Below are 17,635 nucleotides of genomic sequence, written 5' to 3'. Positions count from 1 at the left end.
AAGGATAGAAATGACCTCACCTAGCTTGTGTTTCTAATTGTTCAGGCATTATCTAGCATTACACTGTCAGGATGCAGATGGGCTGTAAATCTCTAGAGCTGAGTCCTTCCTTATCACAGCATAAATTGCCGAGATCAATACCATGCTTGTGTCATGAGGCATTACTCAAGTGCGAAAAAAATATGCATGGGCACCTTTCCCAAGATAAGAACCAGCTGTGCCTGGAAGATCTGAGAAAAGCCAACTGCAAAGGTACCTACATCTGATGCTCCTGCTGTATGTGCACATTTTGTGCAATTTCTGTCATACTGCTGAGTCTGCCCAGTTCTGTCTTTTGCCTCTGGGAAAATTATTCTAGTTATGTGGAGGCAGTGCCTCCTTCATTTCTGGTGGAGATACAGTGCTTCCATCTCCTTCACCCCCTTTTCTTCCAAACCTAATCATTGTCATCTCTCAGTTTGTCCAGCCTCCATAAGGGTTTTTGCTGTTGTTGAGACAGGTCTGTTTTAATTTACTTCTGCAAATGTCAGAATGCTCCTGGTTCTCTCTTTGGGACATGAGAGGGAGAGAGAGGACATCTGCCCCCTCCAGCATCCCCCAATCTTGCAAAGAAAACCTGATTGGTTTGGAACTCTTTCAGCCCTGTCCTAAGCATGTAACTCAAAAAGAAGCCCCATTAATTTGGTGGGGCTCACTTCCTAGCAGATGCGATGAGGACTACTATCTGTAGCCCAAAAAGTACAGGTGGGAGCTACTTGAAGAAGATGAAAAGTAGAGGGAGGGCTATTTGAGAATTAACGAATTGTTGGATTTAGGTTTGGTTGGCATGCATATTTCTGGTATGACAAAACAAAAGTGCATAAAGGATTTGGAAACCACATATTCCATAGATCTCTATAGGAAATATGGGATAGGTATAAAAACCTATTAGAACATAAAACACCATGCTGGTTGTCACCTTTGGTAAAAAAAGATAAATATAAGTAAAAATCGGGCCACATATGAAAAGTTAGTAAGCAAAGAATGAAATAATTGGAAAATTAAACCTTATGAAGAGGTAAAAGAATATGTAAATGATTGGTTGCACTATCGCCAAATTAATGAAATGTTTAAAGAAGATTTTAAGAAAAATGGATTTGGTTATACTAAGTCGAAATTCAAAATGGAAATATGAAATAACAAATTTAAAACATTGTCAAAAATGTATAAATTGCTGTTGGAATTTCAGTTATCTGAAAGACAATTGTAACCAACTGACTACGCTTGTAGGACTACAAGAAGTTTTATAAGGAGAGCTATATGAAATATTTCAGAAAAGATTTCTGCGAATGGATTTTAGGATGGATTATTAAAAGTAATAGTTAGGATAACAAATGTCAGATTAAGAGATGAGGTTTCAAAATCATTAGACGTGGTCGATGGAAGTCTCAGGCTAAATAGCCAAAATGTTGTATAAGATGAGATGAGATGTTCTGTTTGGAAAATATATGTAAAAACTAATAAAAATGTATATTAAGAAAAGAGAATTAATGACTCTTTCTAAAATATTTCCATGAACTGGCCATAGATTCATCTTGACCATAGACACTGGCGAAGGAAGAGGATAGCGGGGGGAGCATACCCCCCCACAGCACAATCCCGGTGGGGTGCCATCACGGCTGCCCCCCCTGCCCGCACTGGGCACCACACTCCCAGGACACTTACCAGCCATGCCCCCACCTGCTCTCCGCCCCCCGGCGCTGGAGCCTGAAGCTCCGCCACTGACCATAGATTCAAAATATATTCTATTCCGGAGTGTGTGCCCAATCGCATTTACAATGCTGACTTTGATCAAGGCTCTAATTCAACATTAGACAGATTGGGCAAGTCAGAACGGCTTTTGATCCAGCAGAGGTGTCTACTGACACAAGATGAAGGAAAGCAGTTGTCTCATGCCTCCCTCCTTGGCTGTTCTGGGTGATCCTTCAGTCCTCTGTGGCAGATTGTGGGGGGCGACACACTGGAGGCTGTGTTAGGAATGGCAGAAAATCACCTGCGCTACACTTACATTAGCAGGTGCTGCTGCTTGATCAAAAGTCATTCTGCAAATGTAATGGCAGCATGGCATCTCACCATTCATATGCTTCCCTGAAACATATTTTAAATAATATCTATATATTAACTAGATTTATAGCTTGTTAAAGTATATTTCAGTTAATTGTGCTAGGTTAATATGTAATTTGATCCCAGAAATAAGAACGATTTTAGCAATCTGTTCTGTTCATCATGACATTTGTTAGCATTTGTGTAGGAAATAAGTATTGTGCAGCTCTAATTGGTCTGATGATCACTCAGAAAAAAGTGAAGTAATTATCTTTTTTTTAAAGTATGGAACTGACGATTTTATATCCTCTGTATCTATCTTTGAGTAGGCATGTGAAGTGGCAATGGTTCAAAATTTAGCTCCCATTACCAAAAGGAATTACATGGGGGCAGAGCTGACAAAAAATGCCTGCTTTATCTTATCTTCAGTGCCCTTATGTTGTTTTATGATGTTATCTTTGGCTACGTATTTTATGGTAATATTTAAAATTTCAGGAAACCATTTCCTGGCATGCTGGAAAGAATGAATCATCTTGCCAAGTGAATTTACAATGAAGGCGCAAGACTTGTTTACCCCTCAAGTGTTCAAGGTTACAAAACAGAACACTGACAAATAAATAAATAAAATCAAAAAAGTATTGCTACTCCAAGATAGAGCTACAGTCTAGAGAACCACACAAAAGAACTATATCATTCAAAATTTGCATTTGTTGGAGGTGGATCAAAAGTCAATATATTTGACTGATTTCCTCCCACTTAGTAGTAAAGAACGCCAGATTTATTTTCTTATTTCTTTTGCTAGGTTTCCCAACTGTTGGGCTAATTCTAACATTTCATGGTGCTTGCTGCTCCAAGTTTGATTTGCTTGGCTTTTGGTTTCTTAGATTTACATGAGAGTGTTATATTTTCTTCTTCTAGGGCTGCGTTAACATTTTATATTACGATACTTGTCGCTGAATGCAGGTTTTCAAAAGAGGGACATGCAGACATCTGCAAGAGCTGGCCCCCCCACTCCATGTAAGAGGGCCTTTTTTAAAAGCTGCGTTGCAGACATGCCTTTTCAGTATGTTTTATTGTTGATCACACAGTTCTCCAGAAGCATATGATTTGTTAGAGTGACTTTGATCTATACTGAGACACATGAATGGGGACGCACTGCTCTGGCAGGCAGATTTTCGAATCCTTCCTTTGAACCTCTCGGGCACATGGCCGCTGTAGGGCTTTTTGCTTAAAAGCACGCAGATGCCAACAGAATGCGTCCTCCGAAAGGTGAAAGGGGCTCTGATGGAAAGAGTCACTCCAGTGAGGCTGCAAGTTCCTTCTTTCAGCCCAATCGTGTTTGTACTTGGAACCCATGCTGAGAAGTTACTGTACCGTACAATTCAGCATTGAAGGGCTCTTTCAGAAAATGTCACTGTTGCTTAGTGAAACGCCCTCTACACATACACAAACACAGACTCACAAAAAGGTGTGTTAAAGGTCTCATCTAGCCAGGATTTCCCTATCATCCCCCTCCCAAGGAAGAGCTCTTAATTTGCAAGCTACGGCTGTGAGGTTTAGATCGTGGTGTTGTTTTTTTTAACCGTCAACAGATTTCCATGAAAAATGTGCCATTTTCCGAGTAGCAAATAACTGAAAGAGCTTCATCCGTTTAATTAAAACATCACACTTGATTCTGATAATTATGGCTAAAAGATTCCAAAGAAACCAAAGTGTGTACACACACACACACACCCTTTTGCTTTAGAGCAAGGCATCTTTACACAGAGTTATGTTCATTTTCTTTCTGTGCTAAATGCTTGGAAAATCCTTTCCCCTGTTACAGTTGGGGAAGAGCAGTAGCTCACTGGCAAGGAACATGCTTTGCCTGCAAAATATTCCAGGTTCAGTCTGCAGCATCTCCAAATAGGGATGGAAATGACCCCCTGTCTGGAGAGCTGCTGGCTTGCTGGTGTAGACATTGGCCTGAAATAGATGGACCGATGCTCTGGCAGGGGATATATGGCAGCTTCCCATGTTCTTAGGAAAATGGGATTTTCACACAGCAGTAGGGAAAAGCAAATATTTCCCCCCCTAAAATCAGAATATGTATATAGTGAAGCATAACAATACGTTTTGAACAAGATGTGAAGAGACCCATAGAGTACCACAGGCATGCTTTGAATATTTTTCTCCCTATTCACAACTCTTCACAGTGCCCTAAGATTTAGTGGCGGCCAGTGAGAGGGTTTTGCTAGGTGAATTGTCTGTTGTGCAATGACAAAGTGGTGGGTGAGAAATCAGTACGTGGTTTCGGAGTGGATAATCTCCCCTGCTGATGTCGGCAGCCTGTGTCCACTCCAGAGTAAATACCCACCCAGCAACATTGCATTGGCAAAGTGCTTGTGGCAACATCTTCACTACATCTAAAAAGGCAACTGCAGGGTTTCCCTTTTTCCACATACCACAGTTACCAGTGGTTCTACCTAGCAAACTGCCTTACCAGTCACCACTGCTAACTCTACTCTTTGAGTTTCCTCAAATTTAGATCCTTAAGATCCCCAGCAGAGCCTCTCCACTTTTGCCCACCAATTAGATCAGTGAGGTTGCTAGGCTCCCATGCTTTAGTTATTCCAGAAAGCCTTGAGAACCTAGCCTGCCTCAGGTAGCCTATACATGATTGGTGTTGCTTCTTTGCTTTGGCTGAGATGGCATGGCTGCTTTTCTTTAATGGTTGGTACTCTGGTAGTTATGCTTTATAATATGACTGGAGTATGGGAAGGGGCATAGCTCAGTGGTAGAACATCTGCTTTGCATGCAGAAGGTCTCAGGTTCACTCTCTAGCATCTCCACATAGGTCTGAAATCCTGGAGAGCCACCACCAGTCAGTATAGACCAGTGTTTCCCATATTTGGTCTCCAGCTGTTGTTGGACTACAACTCCCATCTCCCCTAGCTAGCAGGACCAGTGGTCAGTGATGATGGGAGTTGTAGTCCAACAACATTTGGAGACCCAAGTCTGGTGTAGGCGATACTGAACTAGGTGGACCAATGGTCTGTCTCAGTCTATGGCAGCTTCCTGGGTTCCTATTGCTGCTGGCTTATTAACAACGGTGGGATTGCAGTAGTCTTCTTTTCCGATTATGTCAAGTAGTGTTAGTATCCCAACTGTATTATGAAACCTGCACTCAGAAAAGTGTCCTATGAATGAATACAACTAATAGAGTTTTACCTCATAACAGAATGTATGTACCTTCTTTTACGCCATTGGATGGAACCTGCTGTGGTAGATGACAACTTCAAGGATTGAATGGGATGATTAAAGGAACTATTAATTTTTATTTTTTGCAACACATGTCAGTAATCGAACGGGCATTTTATATCCTGATCTTGCGACCTTCTGCTAATGGATTGCTTTGAGTCTTGGCCCGGACATTTCTTTATGCTGACAGCGGAACACACTTTGTGCCACTCCAGATTAGAACCACCGGTTTATATATAGTAGCAAAAGGCAATTGTAAGACATTGAGTCAATTGTGTAATCATGTACTTGGTGGGAAATAAAAATCTGTCATGACCCCCTCAGGCAATCAATTTATGCCCTGAAGCATGAGATTTGATTAACCATGTTATTATCTTGGCTTGCATAGCTACAAATGTTATATGCAGTCATAAAATTATCCAGGCCTTAAAATGTATATTTTAAAGGATCCCAGAGTACTTGACTCTATGACCTCATGAGACTGAATTCCAAAAGCTGTAGCCGCCTCTAAAATGGCGCCTCCGTTTATTTGCTGCAGATTTTTCTATTTTATAGCACTGACTTCCCCCTCATTTTCTCTCATTCTCCAGAGGTATTAAAAAATATGTCCTGTTATTTCCCTTTTGAAATTTTCAATAGTGCAATCAAGAGCCTTCTAAATAAGGCTCTGAGCTCCAGCGCTAAAGAGGAATAATATTCGATGATCATTTCCAAAACATGAATGCTGCTTTACTCTCTCCCCCCCCCCCGCCCTTCAGTTTGTTGTGCTATTTAAAGATCACATTTTTTTGGCCTCTTCTGCTTGTACTTGTTACAGACTTCTCCTTATGCTAGATGAAAATCTGGTTACCCACTCCTCATGGAGAGGCTTTGAACAATCAGCCTGAGCCACACAGAGAACCTCTTCACAAACAAATGGCTTTAACCACTTGAAGCTGTTTCCTTGCAGCTCCTACGCTGACTGTAGAAGTGGGCCAATCAATCAATAAATCGAGATACACAGTTAAATACCATCACCACTATAGATAGACACACCACTGACAGAGTTGATTGTCATGTCTGTATACTAAACCTAACTGATTTGAGAAGTACATGGCCGAAACCAGTAATGCTACATTGGTGAAGTGAAGGGATAGAGACATATTGTAAGCTTCCTTCATCACAGCCCTCATCACACCACAATCATCACAGCCAATAAAATAAAGTGAAAGCTATGAAACTTGCAGAACAATCATATCACATGACACATTTGATGCTTCTGCACATTACTAGGGGAGAAAGGATCGGAAGAGGTACATAGTTGGCTGGTGCTGTTGATGGTGATATGATACTCATATTGCTCAGTTCTACCCAACTGTGTGAGCATTGGTCTTTGTGTGTATATGTTGAGGAATTATCTATTTTTTCAAGAATTACTGAGATGGGCAGATTCATAGGAGAGGAGGCAGTTCTTCAAGCAGATTGGTTCCAAGCATTATTTCATTTTCATTTCACTTTTAATTTGCATACCGCCTTTCTATATTACTATACAACAACAAAATATGCAACAAAGGTCACACGCCTTATAATAATCTGATCCAATACAAAAAGTCATAATAAAAACATAGCTTTAAAATAAACAGCTTATATCAAATAAAGAAATATTCAACAATCCAATTGTGCTGGTCCCGGGGGTAAGGTACCTTGGGTGTAGCAGAGTCCACACGAAGAGGGGCAAGGTCCAAGGCAGAGAGCCGGGCGGGGAACAGGAACGCTGGAACAGGAGGCTGTGCAGGGAACAGGAACACCGGATGGTCGGGAACAGGAGGCCGAGCAGGGAACAGGAGTACCGGATAGTCAGGAACAGGAAGCCGAGCAGGGATCAGGAACACAGGAAGGTCCGAAGCCAACAACGACGTTGCTCCCGCAACCTGGGGTCGGGCTGACTGGGCTTTTATCCTCTTCTAAGGCCAGGGGCGGTCCCGGCCCCCAGGAGCCCCGCCTCCTCTGGCCTTAAGGCGAGCACTCCTCCTGGGGGCAACCAGTTCCCTTCGCCTCTCTGCTCTAAGCCTCTGCAGATCAGGAGAGGCCGAAGGGTTACTGGGCCCTGGAGGAGGCTCACCTGTGGCCACTGAGTCGTCAAGCCTCTCTGGGGCCAGAAGGGCTTCACCTGGGGCCAGCTCCTGATGCACTGCCACAGGTTCAGGCTCTTCAGTATCTAGGCCTTGCCCCAGTTCAGCCGGCCCTGGAGGCGGGGACTCCTGTGCAGGCTGGGATTCCTCTGTTTCATCCTCCGAATCGGAATCCCAGGCCATCACACCAATACAATATAATAGTATATGATAAAATTAACTATCAAAAATAGCAGCAAATAACAATTAAACAGAAATCCACACTTAACAATTACAATACATAAATACTAAATTATAATCAATAAAAATAACAGCAAGTCACAGTGCATAATATACCACAGTACATAAGAGAACCATGTAAAAGGGTGAAATTGAGAAACAAAGACACACACCTTATAAAATTATTCTTTTAAAAAAAGCATTATAGGCAATAACCAACATCTTGAAGTGCACTAGGAAACAGGGACACTGAAATATTAATGGGGGTCACATGATCCCAGCACCTTGCCCTAGTCAAGATTTTAGCAGCAGCATTCTGCCATTGAAGATTCCAAGCTGTTTTCAAAGGCAGCCCAGCCCATACAGAGTGTGTTGCACTAATTCAGTTGAGGGAGGTGGACCTACCAAGATGGCGGCCTCTGCTGATCTCAACACCTGAGAGGGTCTGTAGAGAGCCTTTAGTGCACATATCAAGGGCCCTCTATTCCAGACAGACATCACAAACTTTATTTCCAGAAGCTGTGGTGATGTTCCCTATTTTAGAAGGAGTGTTTAAAAGGAGTGTTCAAATTCACGGATTGAGGTTTATGAGCCATGTTCATCAAATAACATAGCCTTCATCTTCTGGGTGAGGATACTTCCAATCATCCAGTGCTAGACCATTTAAGAAGAGCCTGTGAGTTCCCTAGGACATCTGGCTGCCTACTACCATAGACAGGGTGCAAGACCAGGTTAACCAGCTGCATTTGCTGTGAATGGTTGGCTCTGTTTAAAATGCCAACTGTGAAGACAGAGGATTTTAATATATATATTTATCTGAACAGAACTTGTTAAATTTGGGAGGGGGAGCAAGAATATGTCTGTTAAAACAAATTTTTGTTTTGCAATTATAATGCAATGCAGAATTGCTTTCTTATTAAAATGGCAAGGGAATTGCTGGCAAGCTTTATAACGGGAAGCCACTGCTTCCTTCAGATGTTGTTTAAATAGATGCATTCCATCATTCTTCAGACTTCAATGGATAATGAAATTGAACAAATGTTGCACAGGCTGAAATCATTCTTAATATGACAGACAAAGACAGTTGCGAGAAGAAAACATGGACAATTCAGCAGTGTCTAAACAACTGGTTTCTCCCTTCCTGGACAATTTCCCTGACAATTTAAAGAGGTATTTAATAACCAACACTATCCATATATGTTCAGATTGGCCCGTTATTAAATATACAGTAGCTTAATGAATCTTATTTCCATGGAAGACATCTTAACATAGTTTTCTTCATCTTTGCTATAAGTGATACACTTTTATGGGAAACATTCAATAACCTAAGGGTATGTTGGACTGGACTCAGTGGAAAACATACCAGTAACGTTTACTTGTTTGTTTATTGCCTTTATATCCTACCTTCTTTTCTAGGGAACTCGGGGTGCTTTGCATGGTTCTGTGCTTCCCCATTTAATCCCCAGACCAACCCTGTGAGGTAGGTTAGGCTGAAAGGCAGTGACTGACCCAAGGTCTCCCAGTGGGCTTCATGGCCAAGAGGGGGTGTGAACCCTGATCTCCTGGGTCCTAGACCGACACTCTAACCACTACACAACACTGGCTCAAAGCTGACTGTCAGCATCATAAAAAGGACCCTAATGACAAAATTTCTGAGCTGATCTTCAGTTGAGGTATACATTTGGATCTGGCCTAAAATTAGTCACAATTGGTTCTCGCTGAGTAAGTTACTCATAGCTACCTCATTTACGGCAAAGTCTACTCTAACCCTGTCTACTCAAAAGGAAGTCCTGCTGAATTGATCAGGGCTTATTCTCAGGTAAGTGGGGTTAGGACTGCAGCCTTAAATAGTACCTAAGCACAACTAACTTAGACTGGAGCCAAACTATATGCTGTATTAATGAATGGAGGTTGCTTAAATTCCACCGGTGTCAACCATGAGTGAGTCATCTAGCAGCCCTGGTCAGATAATCAGCAATAGAGTTAATTATGTGTACATGGCTAAAACCCCCATGTTTGCATTGTGATTAATGTATATAAGGCCTAATTGGATTAATGGCACAGTCCTTTATGTATAGACTCAAAAATAAGTCCCACTGAGTTTAATTGGACTTGCTCCCAGGTAAGTGGTCACAGGTTTACAGGTTAATATCCCTGCGATGGGGTGATCTCCCGTTGCTCGGTCCCTGCTCTTGCCAACCTAGCAGTTCGAAAGCACATCAATGTGCAAGTAGATAAATAGGTACCGCTCCGGCGGGAAGGTAAATGGCGTTTCTGTGTGCTGCTCTGGTTTGCCAGAAGCAGCTTGGTCATGCTGGCCACATGACCCAGAAGCTGTACGCCGGCTTCCTCGGCCAATAAAGCGAGATGAGCACCGCAACCCCAGAGTCGGTCACAACTGGACCTAATGGTCAGGGGTTCTTTTACCTTTACCTATGTCAGAATGGACGCGTTCTGCTCCAAGTTTCTCTAAGGCACTGTCAATTACAATGGATACATTTTGAATAGCCTTCTGAACTGCTAAGAACACAGAAGGATAGCAATTCAGATAGTAAATTGTCCTCAAGCATTTTCCCCAAACAAGTACTGCTGCAAAATTTATAACAATACCCAAAGCTTGGAGTAATGCTCCTTATTGTTTGGATTGCTAGGCAGCGACTCTAGCCCCCAGAAATAGAGGGGGAAGGTGGCAGATCAAAAAGACAAAAAAGAAATCATATTGTGGTAGACAGCTCTGTGAAGATTCTCTTGTTCCTGTAAGACTTCCATACTCTGTCTGGGCTGAAAAGAACATGGAGGGCAAGATGAAGGCAGGAGGTGCACTGGGTAACTCACAGAAGGCTGTAGGGATTGCCTGGGTGGGTCACACGTGGCCCATGGGTAAAGTTTCAATGGAAACTAAATTAGATAGTGTTAGATGATGCTTGGAAGACGTGCAAATCCTTATATAGGGACCCATCTCTAGGTGTCACAAGGTCATCCTCCTCCACTTCGAGGATAACTCATCTTGGCAGCTAAATTTGGTAGTCTCAAAATTCATCCCCCAAAATTAAGAAAAACTAATCCAAAAGCATAGGAATGCAGGACATTTTGGTCATTAAAATGCTGGACATCGCATTGCACTACACCCCACATCCAGCTTAATCATTTTCAGAACTGCTGTCACCTTTTGCCTTATTGGCTGTGGAATTTTTCTGCTGTTAGCACTTTCTTTCTTTTTTAAAAAGCGTATGTTATATACCCTTGTCAAACCAATGTGCATTTTATTCACCTCATTCTACCTGCAACTAAGCTCCCGCGAACAATTTTGCCTGAGGTACAAAAGAGATGCTCCCCTGTTACTTCAGTATGTTCTGTCACTTTTCTGGATTTTTTATAAATACCCCAGTAATAACAATGCCTAACAGTGCTTGCCTGATTCAATACAATGGTTTTATAACTCCAAGACAATGAACATTTCTTTAGGCCTAGTATCTTATTTTATATTTTTGTATCAGACAGAGAGTGAGGACACTGGGCTGGGTGAGGGGGTTCTGAGCAAGCCAAAGAGTTGGCCCAAGCTGATAGAAAAATATTTCCTAAGGGAAAGAGAAGAAATCCCAACTTCTCAAATGTGTATCAGAAAGAAAAGTTAAGCCTTCAGGATCAGTTTGCTCATGTTTTGTTTTGTTTTGGTTTGATCACAAAGACCAGCATTTGGACTTCCTCTCTGTAGGTGATGATGATACAGCACATCCCTGCCATATCCCCTTTCCTTGAGGCTCAGGTGTTGTTTTGGAGAGAATTCCCTCTGTGATTCCTGATAATTGAAGGAAGATAAGAATAGCAGATCCCTCATATTCTAAGATCCATCTCTCCCACTGGACAAATGAGTCACGATTAAGGATACCCAGGTCTTCTGGGACCACTCTACAGATGGCTGGCAGAAACTGCTTTGCTACTTTTTCTGGCCACCTTTCTGCTTGAGTTTGAGCTTCACCAAGCCAGGGTTGTTTTTGTGGTGGGTTTTTTGTGGGGGAGGGGGAGAGAAAGAGTGTTGCAGCTGATTCCATAGAGTAGGAGCATATTCCCAGAACACTTCCAGGACACTGTAGCATGAGACCGTAATGAAATAGGGAATAGCTGCAGTATGAGACGTGCAAAGCAAGGAAGTCCACAAGCATAGATAGGTGGATCTGAAGGAGGTGTGTGAAAGGAAATAATCAAAGATGTAGAATGAGTCCTCTTTCTCGCCCTTGGTGATGGAGCATAACATATCTCATTTCCAGTCTCTCAAGATCAACACTGCTTGAATAAAGCAGCAGGAGAAAATGTTGTGACAGTTGTCTAGAGTCTTCCTATTCCTTCTCCGATGGGAACTCTGGCCCTCATTCCATCAGCAGATTGATTTTTCCATTTCTTTTCCCTTCACTGGTTTTAAGCTAATCAGTCCATTCCTTGACAATGTAGAATGGTTCCCTAATGGATATTTTTCCTAGTGAAGTGTCCAGTCTCATTTTAATTAGCTCGGATAATGGACTCTCGGCAAGTTCCCCCGGGAACCTGTTCCAAGGTTGTACAGATCTTGCTGTTTGTAACTTCCCACTACCTGCTCTTCAGCTTCACTTTCCCCTTTCTTGATTTTTAGTGTATTGCTTTCTGATAAGGTACCAAAAACAAATGATCAATGAATGTGTTCCTATGAAAAGGAAACACGTTTTAGCAGCTGGGAGGGGATACATCTAAAGCAGGCAAAGGAAGAGAGGGCCAACATGCATCATTCCCCTTGATGCAAACAAGTGTTTGAAACTGGTCATCTGTGGTGTGGTTAGAAAGAAGTAAGCCACAGACCACAAACCACAGCGCTTGAGATTTTATTAAGGAACAAGTATTTATTGTGAAATGAACTGCATTTCAAAAACATTTTTATGGCGCTCCAAGGATACAGGATATGCACAGGTTGAATAAGTTTCTCCTTGTAGAAAGACTGGAGTGGGACATTTTAGTTTATAAAACGAAGGGAAAACATGATAAGGCTGGATCAGGTAATACCGCTCCCCAGTCTTGCCTATTTCCCCTGAATTTATACATAAAAAACAAGCCATGCAGGCTAAAATGGCATAACTGCCTTCTGACCATTCCAAACGACAAAATTAATTTCTTCCTTCTCCTCCCCCCTACCGCCACCACTAGTGCCACAAAATATGGACCTAGCCTTTAACCTAGGGAGCAATCCAAACCCAAGATCCACTGGGATGAACAAGTTAGGATTCAGGAGATCCCTGTCTCAGTTGACTGATTCCTGGCACACCTGGAATGCACCAGCGTAAGACGAACATCCTGGTTCTGGTGGAGATATGGCTGTGTAATTCCCTCATCCCAGGAAAGTAGTGAGAGTAGGACAAGGCAGGGGAGGACTAACAATGGATCCTACTGCCATTCAGCTCAGTCATGTGACCTGGCAAGCCAGCAGAACTCAGGCCGGCAAAAAAGAAAAAAGAGAGTGTGTAAGTGTAAATTAAACTCTATTTTAATGACTTGTTTCCTTCTGCAAGACTTAGGCTGGCTCGGCCAGCAGTAGCCCCACTCCCAAACAGAATTTGGAATAATTTATGTGGGCTTAATTTCAGGCAGTGTAAATTTTGCTGGCTTTCTATACTTTGCATAGCTCTGTTGGACACTTACGTGAAAGATGTGTCTGTAACGGAGAACCTTTTAATTACATCTTGGGAGCCCAGCTGACAAGGAATTGACAAGCGACTCTGAGATTTCCATGTCAGCACATCACCTTACAAGAAACAGAAAGGCCCCCAAGGTTCTGCTCAAAGTGCAGAATTTTATAGTCTGTTAAGGCAACTATCTGATCCAACTAAGACATGTCAGTTTGTTGTTAACTGGGCTCTCAAGCTGCTAAGTGATTATTATTATTTAAGAACACACATGTGAAAGGATAACCTTCAGGACTACCAAAAGTCATGATGGTTATGCTCTGCTTCCACAGCTGGAGACAGGAAAGCCAGCATGGTGTAGTGGTTAAGAGCGGTGAACTCGTAATCTGGTGAACTGGGTTCGCTTCCCCGCTCCTCCACATGCAGCTGCTGGGTGACCTTGGGCTAGTCACACTTCTCTGAAGTCTCTCAGCCGCACTCACATCACAGAGTGTTTGTTGTGGAGGAGGAAGGGAAAGGAGATTGTTAGCTGCTTTGAGACTCCTTCGGGTAGTGATAAAGCGGGATATCAAATCCAAACAACAACAACTACTACTATCTTCTTCTTCTTCTTCTTCTTCTTCTTCTTCTTCTTCTTCTTCTTCTTCTTCTTCTTCTTCTTCTGAATACCAGTTGCTGGAAACCACAGGAGGGGAAAGGGCTTCTGTGCTCAAACCCTGCTTGCTGATTCCCCACAAGCATCTGGTTGGTCACTGTGAGAACAGGAGGCCATTGGCCTGATCCAGCAGGCTCTTCTGATGTTCTTAGTGCTCCTCATATGTGGACTAGGCCCAGACTTCATTGCCTCCACCTTCCATGACTGTAGCTCCCATGCCACAAAGACAGCAGAAGAACAGGCATGAAGAACCACCCAACACATTCTTTGGAATGACAACTCCATCTCATGTTACATTTATGGGAACTTCCTATGCTATCTGAAGAATGGGAGAAGCTCCAGGTTACATGGGGAAAAGTGGTGCTGCAGCTGCATCTCCTCCCCACCCCAGTGTTGCTACAGGACATGGGAGAGGCATCACCAGTTCCTTTCAGGGCCCCAAGGCTTCCAATGGTACTTTCCTAGCATCAGAAGCAGCTATGCTGTAGTTGATCTCAGGCCACAAAGGCAGAGAAAGGGGTGCAGGTTCTGCATAATGTGTAGGTTGCCACTAAGTGAGGGTAATGGAAGATGTGGTTGAAGGCAGGGATAAATGCTCTGAAAACAAGCTTTCTTGAGAAAGCTTTTAGAAGAGGAAAGTCTTCAGCAGACACTGGCAAGACATACAAATGTGCCTGTCTGGTACGTAGTGGGGGGGGGGGAGTTCCAAAGGGGAGGTGTTCTGACACTAAGGCTACAATCTAACCATGTTTAGAAATAAGTCCCATTAGAGTCAATTGGGTTTACTCACAGATAAATGAGATTAGGATTGCAGCATCTAGTTCAGCCTTTCCCACCATGTTGTTGCACTACAAATCCCATCATCCATAGCTAGCAGGACCAGTGGTCAGGGATGATGGGAGTTGTGGTCCAACAATAACTGGGGACTCCAGGTTGAGAAAGGTTATATTTGCTATATGCCACCTCCCAAAGAGCACAGTGATCAGCTGGTTATATAAATTGGTGTGATATACACACCACACACACACACACACACACACAAATATGCAGAATATGTATGTAAGACTATAGATATAGATATGCACAGAATATATATGTATGAATATATACATAAGAAAGAGGCAGGACATAGCAGAAGCCCTGATACTTTTATAGGTGAAAATTATTACCTAGTTTCTCTGATTTACAAGCCTTTCCACTTTACTTTTTTTTCTTCCATGAGAGCTAGTATCATGCGGGTTTTATGATGATTCGTTTTTACAGCTGAGGGTCTGGGGAAGCTGAATTTTGCACCTGACATCAGAGTCCAGATGGTGCTCATATGAATGTTTGGAAACATTCACACGTATAATCCAATTAACGTCTATCAAAAGTGAGTAAAGGTTTGTAGAAAACATCACCGAAATGAGAAAAGCAAGCCTGTTTCCTTGCCTACATCCTAGAAGGAATAATTTTTTGAAAGCCACCTAGGGATTGTATCAGAACAGTGTTTCTACTAAAACTGAGAAGAAACTACCAAATCAATGTGCATTTTTTCTCCAGATTTTTGCAAAAAAAACCCCCACTGATATTGTGCATCTTTAGACTTTATCAATATTAATGTTCAACACAGTTTACAAACAGTGGAATTCTGACCATGGGTGGTATTCAACTAAGTTTTTCTCAGACCAGACCTATTGAAATTAATGGATCTAACTTAGTCAATTTTAGTGGGTCTTCTCTGAGAAAACATATTTGAATACCACCCCATGTCTACTCAGTGGAGTTGACTTCCAGTTAAATGGGATTAGGACTGCAGTTTTAGCATCTATCTTTTTTTACTTGGTATCTCAGAAATTCAGCTGATTTTTTTAAATTTAACAGAATGCCATCAAGCAACAAACAAGGTGGGAGGTACTTAGTTTTGTAAAGGGGAAGAAGCAAAAGTAAACATATACCCCTGGATATGGAATATAAATTAGCATAGTAATATAGGGAGCTGCCTTCTGCCTTGTCCAAGCTTCTTTCCCTTCATCCACTGAGAGCCAGCTAAGGCTTTGAATGCATGGTTAAACTACCCCTTGGATTTCAACACTGCACCCCAGTCTTAGAAATGCACAGTTTGCAAAGCTCTATTCTCTCAACTTCAACTGCTCATCAAATAAATTTGAAAATGATACTGATGTATCTCAGAAGGTTGTTGCAAGGAAGGACTGTGGCAAAAATATACCTGAACACTCAGGCAGAGTAAGTCGGAGAAAAGCATAGAAGTGAGGTGCTGTTAGCATTCCAGGAGTCTAGTTTTTGTCATAGGCAGCTGGACCACCCAAATCACTTCTAGGTAATTTCTATGGCCATTCAGATTAAAAATGCATTTATATGATGCTAAATGGGACGTGGGTGGCACTGTGGTCTAAACTACTGAGCCTCTTGGGCTTGCTGATCAGAAGGTTGGCGGTTCGAATCCCAACAGCGGGGTGAGCTCCTGTTGCTGTGTCCCAGCTACTGCCAACCTAGCAGTTTGAAAGCACACCAATGCAAGGAGATAAATAGGTACCGCTGTGGTGGGAAGGTAAATTGCATTTCTGTGCACTCTGGCACTTGTCATGGTCCTCCGTGCACCAGTAGTGGTTTTGTCATGCTAGTCACGTGATCCAGAAAACTGTCTGTGGACCAACGCCGGCTCCCTCAGCATGAAAGTGAGATGAGTGCTGCAACCCCATAGTCACCTTTGACTGGACTTAACTGTCCAGGGGTCATAGAATCATAGAATCATAGAGTTGGAAGAGACCACAAGGGCCATCGAGTCCAACCCCCTGCCAAGCAGGAAACACCATCAGAGCACTCCTGACATATGGTTGTCAAGCCTCTGCTTAAAGACCTCCAAAGTAGGAGACTCCACCACACTCCTTGGCAGCAAATTCCACCGTCAAACAGCTCTTACTGTCAGGAAGTTCTTCCTAATGTTTAGGTGGAATCTTCTTTCTTCTAGTTTGGATCCATTGCTCCGTGTCCGCTTGTCTGGAGCAGCAGAAAACAACCTTTCTCCCTCCTCTATGTGACATCCTTTTATATATTTGAACATGGCTATCATATCACCCCTTAACCTCCTCTTCTCCAGGCTAAACATGCCCAGCTCCCTTAGCCGTTTCTCATAAGGCATCGTTTCCAGGCCTTTGACCATTTTGGTTGCCCTCCTCTGCACACATTCCAGTTTGTCAGTGTCCTTCTTGAACTGTGGTGCCCAGAACTGGACACAGTACTCCAGGTGAGGTCTGACCAGAGCAGAATACAGTGGCACTATTACTTCCCTTGATCTAGATGCTATACTCCTATTGATGCAGCCCAGAATTGCATTGGCTTTTTTAGCTGCCGCATCACACTGTTGGCTCATGTCAAGTTTGTGATCAACCAAGACTCCTAGATCCTTTTCACATGTACTGCTCTCAAGCCAGGTGTCCCCCATCTTGTATTTGTGCCTTTACCATTACCTTTATGATGCTAAAGAAAGACATGGCTTGCTTTCACTGCAATTTGATAGCCACTCGTAAGGACCAATCTTTTATAATGCTCCACCCCAAAATGAGTATAATCTAAAGAAGTGGCAGAACCTCGATTTTAGCATGCTTTAGGCCAGCAGGTTGGTGCAAAATCGCTGCCCAAACTCAATGCATTCCTATGGACATTTGGAATGACATTTG

The sequence above is a fragment of the Podarcis liolepis genome (assembly GCF_965112155.1).
Source record: "Podarcis liolepis genome assembly, chromosome: 2".
Lineage (NCBI taxonomy): Eukaryota > Metazoa > Chordata > Lepidosauria > Squamata > Lacertidae > Podarcis > Podarcis liolepis.
The sequence above is the reverse complement of the archived record's forward strand: the minus strand, read 5'-3'. Positions refer to the sequence as shown.